The 15,381-nt window shown below is 46.5% G+C and overlaps 1 protein-coding gene across 1 annotated transcript in view; it reads left to right on the forward strand.

Moving 5' to 3' along the window:
* The first annotated feature begins 6,138 nt into the window (after window positions 1–6,138).
* The window catches only part of rem1 (RAS (RAD and GEM)-like GTP-binding 1), a 54,524-nt gene continuing 45,281 nt past the window's right edge, over window positions 6,139–15,381 (forward strand). The window contains exon 1 of the mRNA XM_073062148.1: window positions 6,139–7,205. The gene's annotated coding sequence lies outside the window, so the exon portion shown is untranslated. The remainder of the gene's footprint in view (window positions 7,206–15,381) is intronic.

Consider the following 15,381-nt stretch of genomic DNA (forward strand, 5'->3'; position numbering starts at 1 on the left):
TGATGGTTGACAGAGATGGTGGGCCTTTGGGCCTATCTCCAAGCAATAAGCCTCTGTGATTCAAGCCAAGAACGAGCAGGAACTGTTTCTTCATAATAGAGCCAGGGGAACCCTCACATCCACCTGGGAGAGCTGATGGGGTCCGATGTTCACATCTCAGGCTGGAAGCTCATCTGGAGTGGTGGAAGGTGCTATATACAGTACGTACAGATTTCTCTTCCCCTTCCTTCAGCATTTAAAAAAAACATATGTTAATGAGCGTACATTAAACACAAGCTGCTACATTTGCAGTTATTGCAGCTGCAACAAAATACTGCAGAGAGAAACATAAAATGCAATGAAAGAAGTGAAGTCCTCCGTCAATCAGTGTCAACCATGGATATTGCATCCCAGCTGTCTACATGATTCACAAGCCAGGGCAGTACGATATGGAGAGTTAGCTGTTGCCCTTGTAGCAAGCTCCCCCTCCCCACGCAGCTGACGAATCCAAAGGAACGGCAGAGACCGATACAGTTTAGTACCAGCAGCGTCGCGGGAGTCGCCAATCAGCGTTGAACTCATTGTAGCACTGCCTTAGGGACTCCAGCTCCAGATTTTTTGTTGGGGTTTACTCCTGAAGCCTTCCCACGAGTGGGTTTAACCACAAGGCAGTGGAGCTTTGAGATCAGAATCTGCCTTCTCCCAGATGAGCTGCCAACCACAGCTAACGAGCCCCATCTACCCAAAGCGACTGGCTTCAAGGCACCAGTAACCCGCCTTTGCCCCTTCTCCTGTCAGTAGAAACGGTTCTGCCAGGCTCAGTAGCTGAGCTGCATGTGAAGGCCAGGAGCTGGACTTGGTTGCCAGAGACTATTTGAGACGCACGCGGTTGGGAGTGTACCACCCCTCCTGCCACCCGGGCTTTGACAACCTTAAGGAACCAAAAGCTCCACCCAGTGGAGGGAGTAATTTTAATGTATTCCCCACAGTGGGGGATGTGGTGGTTATGGATTTCGGAGGTGCGATCAATACACAGAGTGGTCACATGTACATGGAAACATCCAGTGAAATACGTCATTTGTAATAACAGACAGACTGACAGACATACTTTATTGATCCCGAGGGAAATTGTGTTTTGTTACAGCCGCACCAACCAAGAATAGTGTAGAAATATAGCAATATAAAACCATAAATAATTAAATAATAAGTTAATCATGCCAAGTGGAAATAAGTCCAGGACCAGCCTATTGGCTCAGGGTGTCTGACACTCCGAGGGAGGAGTTGTAAAGTTTGATGGCCACAGGCAGGAATGACTTCCTATGACGCTCAGTGTTACATCTCAGTGGAATGAGCCTCTGGCTGAATGTACTCCTGTGCCTAACCAGTACATTATGGAGTGGATGGGAGACATTGTCCAAGATGGCATGCAACTTGGACAGTATCCTCTTTTCAGACACCACCGTCAGAGAGTCCAGTTCCACCACCACGACATCACTGGCCTTACGAATGAGTAACACAATAATCAACACAGTCCGAGGATGTGCCATGGGCCGCCCACAAGTGTTGCCATGCTTCTGGTGTCAATGCAGCATGCTTAAAACTTACTGAACCTAATGTGGGAGGAAACCGAAACGCCTGTACTGGAAATTGAACCTGGGTCGCTGGTACCGTAAAGCGTCATGCTAACCGCTAACGCTACCGGGCCGCCCTGTGTGGCGGGAAGTGACCCCGTCCATGTCTGTAGTTCTGTGGCCAGGACTCAGGACATTTCACCACTAAGCTACCATGCTAAGATTCAGGCTTGCACTCAGTGGCCACTTTATTAGTTACATCCTGTATCTAATAACCTGATCATTGAGTGTATGTCTCTTGTCATTATCTGCTGTAGCCCCTCCACTTTGAGGTTCAACGTGTTGTGCATTCAGAGATGCTCTTCTGCACATCACTATTGTAACAAATGGTTACCTGAGTTACTGTCGCCTTCCTGTCAGCTTGAACCAGGCTGACCATTCTCCTCTGACCTCTCTCATTAAAAAGGCATTTTTTTCCCACGGAACTGTTGCTCACTGGATATTTTGTTTTTTTGTTTTTCACACCATTCTCTGTAAACTCTAGAGACTGCTGTGCCTGAAAATCCCAGGAAATTAGCAGTTTCTGAGATCCTCAAACCACCCTGTCTGGCACCAACAATCATTCCACAGTCAAAGTCATCTCTTCCCCATTCTGATGTTCAGTCTGAACAACAACTGAACCTCTTGACCACGTCTGCACGCTGTTGTGCATTAAGTTGTTGCCACGGGATTGGCTGATTAGACACGTGCTTTAATGAGCAGGAGAACAGGTGTACCTAATAAAGTGGCCACTGAGTGTACAGCCCTACTGTAAAAGAGAAATTTAAGTTTGAGGCAGACTACGTTCACTATGCTTTGGTTTAAGGAGAAGCAGGAAACCGCATTAACATCTCCTAAAGTCACAAATCAGCCTGACATGCTCCTTCATCAAAACTGAATCTTTACTCTGGAAATCCTGAGCAAACTTTGGTATGCCATCATTCAAAGAACAAGATAAATCGCTTCCCCTGTGCAAACAGTGAGGGCCAATGTTATTGGTTTTATTTGGTACTGGTTTATTATTGTTACATGCACTGAGGTACAGTGAAATACTTGGTTTTACATACCAACCATACAAATCATTCCATCATATCAGCACATTGAGGTAGTACAAGGGAAACAATAACAGAATGCAAATAAAATTAATTTCTCAAATTCTGGTAATTTTTTCCCTTTCCCTCTTTTCTCTTTTCCCATTCACTATTCTAGCTCCCTTCTCACCTGCCCATCCCCTCCCTCTGGTGTCCTTCTCTCTTCCCTTTCTCCAATGGTCCACTGTCCTCTCCTAACAGATCCCTTCTTTGTCAGCCCTTTGCCTCTTCCACCTCGCATCAACCACCTGCCCTCTCACCTATCACCGACCAGCTTGTTACCCCTCCCTACCCCCTACCTTATTATCCTGGCTTCCTCGCCCTTTCTTTCCAGTCCCCATGAAGGGTCTTGGGCCAAAATGTGGACTCTTTATTCCCATCCATTTAGGCTCTCTGACCTGCTAAGTTCCTCCAGTTTTGTGTGTGTTGCAGAACAAAATGTTTCAGAGAAAGTGCAGTGGAGGTAGTCTGCAATGCAGAAGATTGTAACAATTGTAAAGATTGTGAGGTCAAAGAGTCCATCTTGTCATATTATGGGCTCATACAATCATCTTATAATAGAACAGCAGGATAGAAACTGTTCTTGACCCTGGTGGTACGTGATCTCAAGCTTTTGTATTTTCTGCCCTTGGGGGATGACTGGGGTGAGAGGGACCCTTGGTTGCACTAGTTCCTTTCCCAAGACAGTGAGAAGTGTGGACAGGGTCTGTGGAGAGGAGATTGGTCTACATTGTCTCCAGCTGCTCTCCCCTGCTGGTGAAAGATTCCACCACACGGTTCTGAAGACTTTCCAATCTGATTAACATTTCCCCCCACTCATTTCCACTGTCACTGATATCAGATTCTTGAGCAAACCTCTTGAATGACAAGATGGATTCTTGGCCTCACCGTCTACCTCATTATCATCTTGCACTTTATTGTTTACCTGCACTGCACTTTCTCAGTTAATCTGCATTGGTATTGTTTTTCCTTGTTCTACCACAATCCAGGATGTAATAATTTGATCTTTGTGAACAATGTGCAAACAAGCTTTTCATAAGACCATAAGACATTGGGCCATTTGGCTCCACCATGACAGATTTATCACCCACCCTCAACTCCATTCTCCTGCCTTCTCACCATAACCTTTTTATGTCCTGATCAATCAGGAACCTATCAAATGATGCCTTTGTCTCTTGGTACATGTGTGTGTAACTTTTGCTGCTTAGAAAGCTGGGTGACATCAGATGGCAGGTGCGATATGGACATCAAAAGAAGAATAGGGATGGCAAAAGACACCTTTATGAGAATGAAGAGTATACTGACCAACACTAAACAAAGTATGACAACCCGCCTCAGAGTACTGAAATGTTACGTTTATCCAGTTATGTTGTATGGCTCAGAATGTTGGACAATATCTAGTAACATGAGGAAATGAATTGAAGCAGCTGAGATGTGGTTTTTGAGGAGGATGCAAAGAATATCATGGACGAAACGAATATCTAATGAGGATGTCATGAACAGAGCAAGCACAAAAAGAGACATAATGTATGAGATCATGAAAAGGCAACATGACTTCATTGGACATGTGATTAGGAATGAGGAGTTAGAATGCACGGTAATTATGGGAAAGATTGAAGGGAAGAAAGCAAGAGGAAGGCAAAGACAAATGATGATGGAGACAGCAGCCAGAGAACTGGAAATGAATACCAATGAATTGATCCACTTGACCCGAAACAGGAGTGTGTGGGCCGTGGCAGCCAAAGCTCAAACTGGGCACGGCACCTGATGATGATGTTGACATGTGAAAATAAACAATAAACAATAAATCACTCTTTAGTGACAAGAGGGGAAAATAAAATAAAACAAAATACCACAGCTGCTGGAAATCTGAAATAAAATCAGAAAACATGGAAATAGCAGTTCAGGATGTCCGGTAGGTGAATGGTTCCGTTCGAAGATCAGATCAGGATGTCTGGGTGGGGAATGGTTCAGTTCGAAGATCGGATCAGGATGTCTGGGTGGGGAATGGTTCAGTTCGAAGATCGGATCAGGATGTCTGGGTGGGGAATGGTTCAGTTCGAAGATCAGAACAGGATGTCTGGGTGGGGAATGGTTCAGTTCGAAGATCGGGTCAGGATGTCTGGGTGGGGAATGGTTCAGTTCGAAGATCGGGTCAGGATGTCTGGGTGGGGAATGGTTCAGTTCGAAGATCGGGTCAGGATGTCTGGGTGGGGAATGGTTCAGTTCGAAGATCGGGTCAGGATGTCTGGGTGGGGAATGGTTCAGTTCGAAGATCGGGTCAGGATGTCTGGGTGGGGAATGGTTCAGTTCGAAGATCGGGTCAGGATGTCTGGGTGGGGAATGGTTCAGTTCGAAGATCGGGTCAGGATGTCTGGGTGGGGAATGGTTCAGTTCGAAGATCGGGTCAGGATGTCTGGGTGGGGAATGGTTCAGTTCGAAGATCGGGTCAGGATGTCTGGGTGGGGAATGGTTCAGTTCGAAGATCGGGTCAGGATGTCTGGGTGGGGAATGGTTCCGTTCGAAGATCGGGTCAGGATGTCTGGGTGGGGAATGGTTCAGTTCGAAGATCGGGTCAGGATGTCTGGGTGGGGAATGGTTCAGTTCGAAGATCGGGTCAGGATGTCTGGGTGGGGAATGGTTCAGTTCGAAGATCGGGTCAGGATGTCTGGGTGGGGAATGGTTCAGTTCGAAGATCGGGTCAGGATGTCTGGGTGGGGAATGGTTCAGTTCGAAGATCGGGTCAGGATGTCTGGGTGGGGAATGGTTCAGTTCGAAGATCGGGTCAGGATGTCTGGGTGGGGAATGGTTCAGTTCGAAGATCGGGTCAGGATGTCTGGGTGGGGAATGGTTCAGTTCGAAGATCGGGTCAGGATGTCTGGGTGGGGAATGGTTCAGTTCGAAGATCGGGTCAGGATGTCTGGGTGGGGAATGGTTCAGTTCGAAGATCGGGTCAGGATGTCTGGGTGGGGAATGGTTCAGTTCGAAGATCGGGTCAGGATGTCTGGGTGAGGAATGGTTCAGTTCGAAGATCGGGTCAGGATGTCTGGGTGGGGAATGGTTCAGTTCGAAGATCGGGTCAGGATGTCTGGGTGGGGAATGGTTCAGTTCGAAGATCGGGTCAGGATGTCTGGGTGGGGAATGGTTCAGTTCGAAGATCGGGTCAGGATGTCTGGGTGGGGAATGGTTCAGTTCGAAGATCGGGTCAGGATGTCTGGGTGGGGAATGGTTCAGTTCGAAGATCGGATCAGGATGTCTGGGTGGGGAATGGTTCAGTTCGAAGATCGGGTCAGGATGTCTGGGTGGGGAATGGTTCAGTTCGAAGATCGGGTCAGGATGTCTGGGTGGGGAATGGTTCAGTTCGAAGATCGGGTCAGGATGTCTGGGTGGGGAATGGTTCAGTTCGAAGATCGGGTCAGGATGTCTGGGTGGGGAATGGTTCAGTTCGAAGATCAGATCGGGTCAGGATGTCTGGGTGGGGAATGGTTCAGGCAGAAGACCCTTCATTAGATCTGGGGAAGGTGATTTTCAAATTATTGTTTGTGGGAGCTTGCTGTGCCTAGTTCAAAGTTCAAAAAGTTGGAAGTAAATTTATTATCAAAGCATGTACATGTCACCAAACACTTCCCTGAGATTCATTTTCTTGCAGGCATACATAGTAGAACAAAGAAATGCCAATAGAATCAACCAAAGATTGTGCAGAACAAGACAATCTGTGCAAATGCAAAAAGCAAATAACTAACAAACAAATAAATAGATAGATAAACAATGCTGAGAACTCGAGTTGTAGAGTCTTTGAAAGTGGATTTAGAGGTTGTGTTCAGTTCAGTGTTGCGGTGAGTGAAGATGGGCAACAGGAGCCTGATAGTTGAGGCTGAACCTGGTGGTGTGGGTCCCGAGGCTCCTGTACCTTCTTCCTGATGGTAGCAATGAGAAGAGAGCATGTCCTGGGTGGTGGGGGTCCCTGATGGATGATGCTTTCCTGGGGCAGTGTCCTTTGTAGACGAGCTCGATTCTTTTCCTGTGTTTCCAACCTTACAAGAATGGGCACGCTCCTGAGGGATGTAACTGGCCGCAAAGCTCTTTGGGACGCCCTGAGCTCGGGAAAGGCGCTATAAAAATGCAGATGTTCTTTGGCTCCATCTCATTTACACGTCCCCGTCCGTCTCTGAACGTGCGGCTCCACCCCCCCGGGAGAGGGATCTTCACCACTTGTTTTACCAGCTGACGATCTCCTGGTCCCTGTGCTGCTGATCGGGAGGACACGTCCCGGACTGGGGGCGACCCCCGTTCTCTCGAGGGGGCTTTGGGGGAACGGATGGGCGGTTTACAACAAACACACGTGCCGTGCCGGCCACTGACGTTCAGTCAATCCTGATGTCATGGACTTCAGTAGGAGTATAAAAGAAAGCAGCTGGGGTCGCGTGTGAAATCAAGGAACAGGGATGTTTCGAGGCGTTCCGTGAAACAAACGGTGGAACAAAACTCCTACAGAAACTTTGAAGCAAGAGGATTATTCCGGCCAGTGAGTAGAAACAGTTTAACCATCCCTTCCAAACCGTAAATACTGCTAAACATTTAATCGCCGCGGTGCGTGGAGAAATTGCCTCTGGTTAGAACTGGTCAGAAAAAGCTGCTCTCCAAAGTTTTGACCGATTGAGTCACTTTTTCCATCCCGAAGCAACAGTCTGGTACTGGTTAACATTGGTGGGGAGGAGGAGGGCGGTTTATGCTTTCTGGGATCAAAATAACGTTTGTCAAATCACCTCAGCACGTTCGCTGCTCATGCAGGAAAGTTTACTTTCAAAAGTGAGAATTTTTTTTTATATGAAGAGAACTAAGTTTTTATTTTCCATAAAATGCTGCCAGAAGTTCTGAAAGCTTTTACAAGGGGGAGGGTTCATGGAAAATATTCCCACCCACTCACACAGAAGCCCGAAGGCTCAGACTTCAAGGTGAGGCGGGAGGCTGGCCGGAGGGGGGCGGAGGGGGGGGGGGAGAGGGGGAGGGGTGGAGGCTGAGTCCCTGTAAAGCTCTTCAAACATAGTCAACGTTTTCTTTTTAAAAAAAAATTATTGAGGCGAATCGTTCTCGTTATTAAGTGCCAGAGTCCGAGCCCAAACTTCCCATCTTTGGCAGGTACTCGACGGGTGAGAACATCAGTCTTTGCTCTGCTTAATATGTGGGGAATGGGACCAAGTCACCAGATAATGGGTTCAGAGGAGCTGCTATTGGAGTCAGAAACATGTTTAATATCATCGGCATATGTGGTGAAATTTGTTTTGCGGCAGCAGTACAATGCTATACATAATTTTTCAAATCTATAGATTTCAGTAAGTAATTGAAATGACTATTTATTCATTCCCATATATGCTGCCTGACCTGCTGCGTTTCTCCATGTGTTGCTCCGCATCTGCAGAATCTCCTGTGTTTACTGTATGTAAATGTATGCAATGCAAAAGCAGAAGAAAAGGCAGTGAGGTAGAGTTCATGGGTTCAATGTCCATTCAGAAATCTGATGGCAGAGGGGAAGAAGCTGTTCCTGAATCATGTGTCCTCAGGCTCCTGTACCTCCCCCTTGATGGTAGCAATGAGAAGAGGGCATGTCCTGGGTGACGGGCGTCCCTAATGATGGATGCTGCCTTTTTGAGGCATCGCCTTTGAAGATGTCCTTGATGCTGGGGAGGGGGCGAGTGCCCACGATGGAGCTCACTTGAGTTCACAACTTTCTGCAGCTTTTCCCGACCCTGAAGAGTGACCCCCTCCATTCCAGGCAGCGATGCAACCAGTCAGATGCTCCCCACGGTACATCTGTAGAAATGTCTGTCTGTGTGAGGTCCTCTTAGCTGGCTTTGGTAATATCACACTTGTTAGTGGAGAATGAATTATTAAAAGCTTGTTGCCAAGTATTATTTGGTATTTTTAATTTAATAGTTCAGTCATGTGATAACTGATAAGACAAGCTCTCTTTAATTCTTAATTTAAATGGAACATTGTCAATGCGTCATAGATTCACAGACTACAGAAATAAGCCCTTCAGCCCATCAAATTCACCCTGGCCTTCAAGTATCTATACTAATTCTAATCAGCACCAGCCTACCCGCCATCAAAAACATACTGTATATACAGAAAGATGCCTCAAAGAGCCCAGCAATATCATAGAGGAAACCACCCACCTGGCTCATGGACTGTTTGTCCTGCTCCCATCAGTGAAGAGGCTATGCCAGCATTCACACCAGGACCATCAGACTCAAAAACAGTGACTTTCCCTAAGCAGTAAGGCTGATCAACACCCCCACCCACTAACCCACCCCTCCACACCCCCAAACACTACTACTGTATCACTTCTTGTCAGAGTCACAGACAGTCCTGTGCCTAGTGTCAGCTTATGTGCATACAATCAGTCTATGTATAGAAGCTTTTCTTGTATGTATATATTTATTGTGTTATTATGTATTTTAATGCTGCATCAGATCTGGAGTAACAACCATTTTGATTTCCTTTACACTCGTGTCCTGATGAATGACAGTAAACAACCTTGAATCTTGAGTTTTATTATCCTGATGCAGGGTTTTGACCGAGACTGAGTTCCTTCAGCAGACAGTTTGATGCTCTAGGTCCAAACATCTGCTATCTCTTGTGTCTCCTTATTCCCACCTCCCCGAACATTCCCTCTAAATCTAGCCCTCATATACACGCACTAAGATAATTTACAGAGGCTACTTAACCTACTGAGGCAGCACAGTAGCAAAGCAGTCAGCACAGCGCCTTACAGTGCCATTCGTAAGATCGGGGTTCAATTCCCCCCGTCTGTGAGTTTGTACGTTCTCCTCCTGCACAGGAGGCATGGGTTTCCTCCTGATGCTCTGGTTTCCTCCCACTTTCCAAGGACATACAGGTTAGGGTTAGTGCATTGTGGACACGCTGTGTTGGTGTTGGAAGTGTGGCAACACTTGCGGGCTGCCCCCAGCACATATTCGGGTTGTGTCAGACGTACTTGTGACAAATAATGATCTTTAAGACAAAGATCAACTTATCTTAGCCAGCCCACACATCTTTGGGATGTGGGAGGTAAGCGGAGTATCAGGGGGAAACCCATACAATCACATGGAGAGCATGAAAACTCCACACAGACAGCACACAGATCAGGATTGAAACCAGATCTCTGGAGTCCTGTGGCAGTGACTCTACTGATTGTGTCACTGTGTACATAAGTGTATCTGAAACCCCAGGGAGGCTGGACGATACAGACCCTTTGACAATATGGATCCAGTAGACCTAAATGCTGCCTGGACCAAAGAGCAGCATCTGGAGGTCATGTGGATAGGTTGAGCGAGCTGTAGCTTAACGTCCTTGGAGCAAAGGAGGGTGAGAGTTAACTTTATGTCTTTCCAGCTGGTAGAGGTGGTGGGTCTGGAAGAAGCTCCACAGAATGATAAGAGGCATAGATTGAGTGGACAGCCAGATACATTTTCCCAGGGCGGAAATGACAATTAGCGGGGAGCATAGTTTTGTAAAAAAGTACAGGGGGGTTGTCAGAGGTAGAATTTTTTTCTTCACACAGAGAATGGTGGGTGTGTGGAGCACGCTGTTAGGAGTGGCGGTAGAGGCAGGTACATTGGGGGCATTTAAGAAACTCTTAGGCGAATGGATGATGGGAAAATGGAGAGTTGTGTAGGAGGGAAGGGTCAGATTGATCTGAGAGCAGGTTAACAGGTCAGCACAACATCATGGGCTGAAGAGCCTGTTCTGTGTTGTAATATCAGGGGTGTCAAACTCATTTTAGGTCACGGGCCGGATTGAGCAAAATGCAGCTTCATACGGGCCAGATCAGTCAGACGCGTGCGAACGCAGCTTTCGTTGCCTCCGTTTTTTCAGCCTGCTCTCATGTGTCTCAGTCTCTGCTATAACTACAAAGTGTTTCACTTTACAAATTCCGTTTCTTATGAAGAAGACTGCCGAATAAACACTAAAAACCCTGAAAACCTGGTACCTGAATAAACTCAGCATTAGCCATATCATACGCCATAGGCGCTTCGATTACTGGGGCCAGCTTTAATAGTAATTAGATATTATCTCGCGGGCCAAAGATAATTCCACCGCGGGCCGGATTTGGCCCGCATGCCTTGAGTTTGACATATATGTTCTATGTTCTACCATTAATTAGTATATATTAGATGTGCATATTAATTAGTTCAGCACAACATTATGGGCCAAAAGGCCTGTTCCTGTACTGTATAGTTCTATGTTCTATATTGCCTGGGTGATAAACTAAACTGGTTTATTATTGTCATATGAACTGAAGTGCAGTGGAAAATAGAGTCCTCATACCATCCAAACAGCCGTGCACTGAGGGAAAACATTAACCAAATGCAGAATAAAGTTTTACAGTTACACAGAAAGTGCAGTGCAGATAAACAACGAGTGCAAGGCCATAACGGGGTAGATAGTGAAGTGAAGAGTCTATCGTATCGTACTAAGGGACTGTTCAATAGATCAGCCTCAACAGCTCTGAAGAAGCTTGACAAGATTCAGGAACTAGCAGCCCGCTGGATAGACACCCACACACTGTTATAGAGTGCGTACATTGGGTGGCGGGGTGGAGATGCGTCTCTACCAAAGGAGGTGTAAGGTACCCCCAGATCCCTCTGCTCCTCCACACTACCAAGTATCCTGCTATTTACTTTGTAAATATGCTGCTGCATATCACAAGTCCTGGTTGATGCTAGCCAGACAATCTCTGATGAGAATCGGTAATGGCTGGGGTCACCCATTTTTTAAAGACACTGCCCAGAAGAAGGGAATGGCAAACCACTTCTGTAAGATTTTCCAAGAGCAGTTGTGGTGATGGGAAGACCATGATCATCATATGACAGGGCACATGATGGTGACATCATACAACCCGGCACATAATGATGATGATGATGATCAACAGGATGCACTGCACCAACTTACCGAGACTCCTTGGGCACCACCTTCCAAACCCATTGCCCCTACCAGGTGCAAGGAGCAGGGCAGTAAAAGCACCCCTGAGCCACACACCAACCACTCTTGGAAATATATCACCATCACGGGGTCAGTATTGTGGGGTGCACCAACATCTCAAGGGCTGTACTACTGAACTATTGAACAGTCCCCTAGTACAACAAAATGGACTCTTGAGTGCACATTCTTTATAATGACTTAGACTTTCTGTCCAGCTGCACTGCACTTTCTCTGTAACTGCAACATCCTATCCGCTCTCTCGCCCCACCTTCTCGAGGGTATCTAAGGACGGGCATTTAAATGCTGGCTCAGCTTGCAAAGCCCATCTCCCTTGAGTGAAATGCAAGTCCGGTTATATCACTGATCAGGGTCCAATTCCCACCGCTATACGTAAGGAGTTTGTACATTTTCCCCGTGAATGGGTGGGTTTCCTCCGGGTGTTCTGATTTCCTCCAAAAGCACCTCCAGGTTAGAGTTAGTAAGTTCTGAGTGTGCCACGTTGGTGCCGGAAGCCTGGCAACACTTGTGGGCTGCCCCCAGCGCATGCTTGGGCGGTCTTGGTTGTTGACGCAAAACGACGAATTTCACTGTTTCGCTGTGCATGTGACTGACAAAGTTACTCTTTAAGATGTGCTGCACAAGCACATTATAATATCCAAAAGTGTTCTTTTTAACCCACTGATGAGCCAGTATTTAGAAACAGTAGTCTTTTCTGAATGCGAATGGTCTTTTATTAAAAAAGCATCTTTCACAAGTATAGGATATACTAGAGTATGGGCTGTGTTACACTGTACCCTGGCCTCTGAAGGTCAGCAAAGTTTATTATACGTCACCATATAGCACCGAGATTCACAGTAGACCACAGGAATAATAAGTATCAATGAAACACTACACACAAAGACAGACAAGCAACAGGAGACAAAGTGTGCAAATACAAAAAAACAAATATTGATAATGAGAAAATAAATAATACTGAAAACTTGAGTTGTGGAGTCCTTGAAAGTGAGTCTGTAGGTTGTTGAATCAGTTCAGAGTTGCAGTGAGTGAAGTTAACTCCTCTGGTTCAAGAGCCTGACGGTTGAAGAGTAATAACTGTTCCTGAACCCGGTGGTGTGGGACCTCACTCTCCTGTATCTCCTGCCCAATGGTAGTAACGAGAAGAGAGCATGGCCTAGATAGTGGGTATCCATGATGATTGATGCTGCTTTCTTGTGGCAGTGCTCCTTGTAAATGTGCTCAGTGTGGGGAGGGCTATTCCTGTGATGGTCTAGGCTGTATCCACCACTTTTTGTAGATGGAGATTGTGAAGGGGGTGTTGCTGCCATTTGGAACTGGCTGGGGTCTGCAAGTGGAGAAGTCGAGGATCCTGCTTCAGAAGGACATATCGAGGCCCAGGTCTTGGAGCTTATTGATTAATTTTCAAGGGATGATATTGCATGGCGCTAAAGACTCTCATAAATTTCCATAGATGTGTGGAGCATTCTACCTGTCTGCATCACTGTCTGGTATGGAGGGGCCACTGCACTGCATCAGAAAAAAGCTGCAGGACCTTGTAAACTCAGCCGTCTCTGTCACGGGCACTAGTCTACCCAGCGATGCCTCAAAAAGGCAGAATCCATCATTAAGGAACCACCTCACCCAGGTCATGCCCTCTCCTCACTGCTGCCGTCAGGGAGAGGGTACAGGAGCCTGAAGACACACACAAATGTTCAGAATCAAAATCAGGTTTAATATCACCGGCATATGTCGTGAAATTTGTTATTACGTGACAGCAGTACATTGCAATACATAATAAAAAGTGTGAATTACAGTAAGTATATATAACTAAATAGCTAGATCAAATAAGTAGTGCAAAAAATAGTGTGTTAGCGTTCATGGGCTCATTATCCATTCAGAAATCGGATGGCAGAGGGAAAGAAACTTTTACTGAATCATTGAGTGTGTGCCTTCAGGCTCCTGTACCTCTTCCCTTTTGGAAACAATGAGGAGAGGGCATGTACTGGTGATGGGGGTCCTTAATGATGGACGCCGCATTTTTGAGACATCACTCCTTCAAGGTGTCCTGGATACCACGGAGGCTGGTGCCCATGATGGAGCTGACTGAGTTTACAACTCTCTGCAGGTTCTTTCGATCCTGTGCAGTGACCCCTACATACTAGACGGCAACGCAGCCAGCTAGAATCCTCTCCACGGTACATCTGCAGAAATTTGTGAGTGTCTTTGGTGACATAAAAACAAATTGTTTAGGCATTGAGTAGTTGTGTAGTTGTATAATTTCCTTCATTATAATTACTGGGTGTAAAGATTTTGGGATATTGTCAGGCCTTGAAGCCTGTGATCAGTGCATATTTTTCAAGTGGTCAGTGTTGTACTGTGGGCAAGAGAGTTGTCAGAGTAAATCCCAGACTGAGGACATGGGAATTGGAATTGGTTTATGATTGTCACGTGTACTGAGATGTGTTGTCTGATGGTGTAGATGAATTCATTACACAGTGCATTGATTGTCACGTGTATTGAGATGTGTTGTCTGATGGTGTAGATGAATTCATTACACAGTGCATTGATTGTCACGCGTACTGAGATGTGTTGTCTGGTGGTGTAGATGAATTCATTACACAGTGCATTGATTGTCATGTGTACTGAGATGTGTTGTCTGGTGGTGTAGATGAATTCATTACACAGTGCATTGAGGTAGTACAGCAGAAACAAGAGCACAGTGCTGAGAAATGTAACAGTTACAGAGGAATTGCGGGCGCCCGATCAGGGTCACATGAAGCTGTGGGAGCAGGTGGTGGATGGTCATATGAGCAGCTGGTGCACATCACAAGTCCTCGCTATGTGACCACTGACGCCAAGCAGACAATCTCTGAAGGGTATTGATAATGGATGGGGTCACCCATCTTGTAAAGACACTGCCCAGAAGAAGGCAATGGCAAATTGCCACTTCTGTAGGAAAAGTTGCCAAGAACAACCATGGCCAAATAGCATGATCGCCCACATCATATGAGATGGCACACAATGATGATGATTTAGCAGTGGGGCAGAAACTGGCCTTGAAGCCTGGAGGCATGTGGTTTCCGGCTTTTATTACCTTCTGCTTGATGGAAAAGGGAGTAAGAGGGAAATGTCTGGGGTATCTTATTATGCTGGCAGCTTCACTGAGGGAGGCAGAAGCACAGAGTCCATGGAAAGCAGGCTGGTTTCCCTGATGAAGGCAGAATGCAAACTGTAATCCCTGGTGAGAAAATGAAGACCGGGGGAAACAATTCAGTGTCACATTGTGATGACAGGAATAAGTAATGAACTGGCTTGTTTTACTTGGACTGCGAGAGCAGAATTATAAAATGTTGGCCAGAGTAATCAGCTGGCCAACTCGCTTTGGCTCCTGGTCCAGGAAAGCTTAAATTTAAAAGTTCACACCCTGGGGCGATGGGACTTAGTCAGCTGGTTCAAGTGCGCTGGGAAGTGGGTCGCCACAGTGCTGGTTTATTTGTTTAGGGATACAGCACAGTAACAGGCCCTTCCGTCCCAACGCGTCCACATCGTCCAGTTACACCCAAGTGACCAATTAACCCACTAGCCTGGACTGTGGGAGGAAACCAGAGCACCCGGAGGAAACCCACGCGGTCGTGGGGAGAGTGTACAAACTCCTTACAGGCAGTGGCAGGAATTGAACCTGGGTCTCTGGCGCTGTAAAAGCATTATGCTAACCACTA

Source organism: Hemitrygon akajei, chromosome 11 (assembly GCF_048418815.1).
Source record: "Hemitrygon akajei chromosome 11, sHemAka1.3, whole genome shotgun sequence".
Lineage (NCBI taxonomy): Eukaryota > Metazoa > Chordata > Chondrichthyes > Myliobatiformes > Dasyatidae > Hemitrygon > Hemitrygon akajei.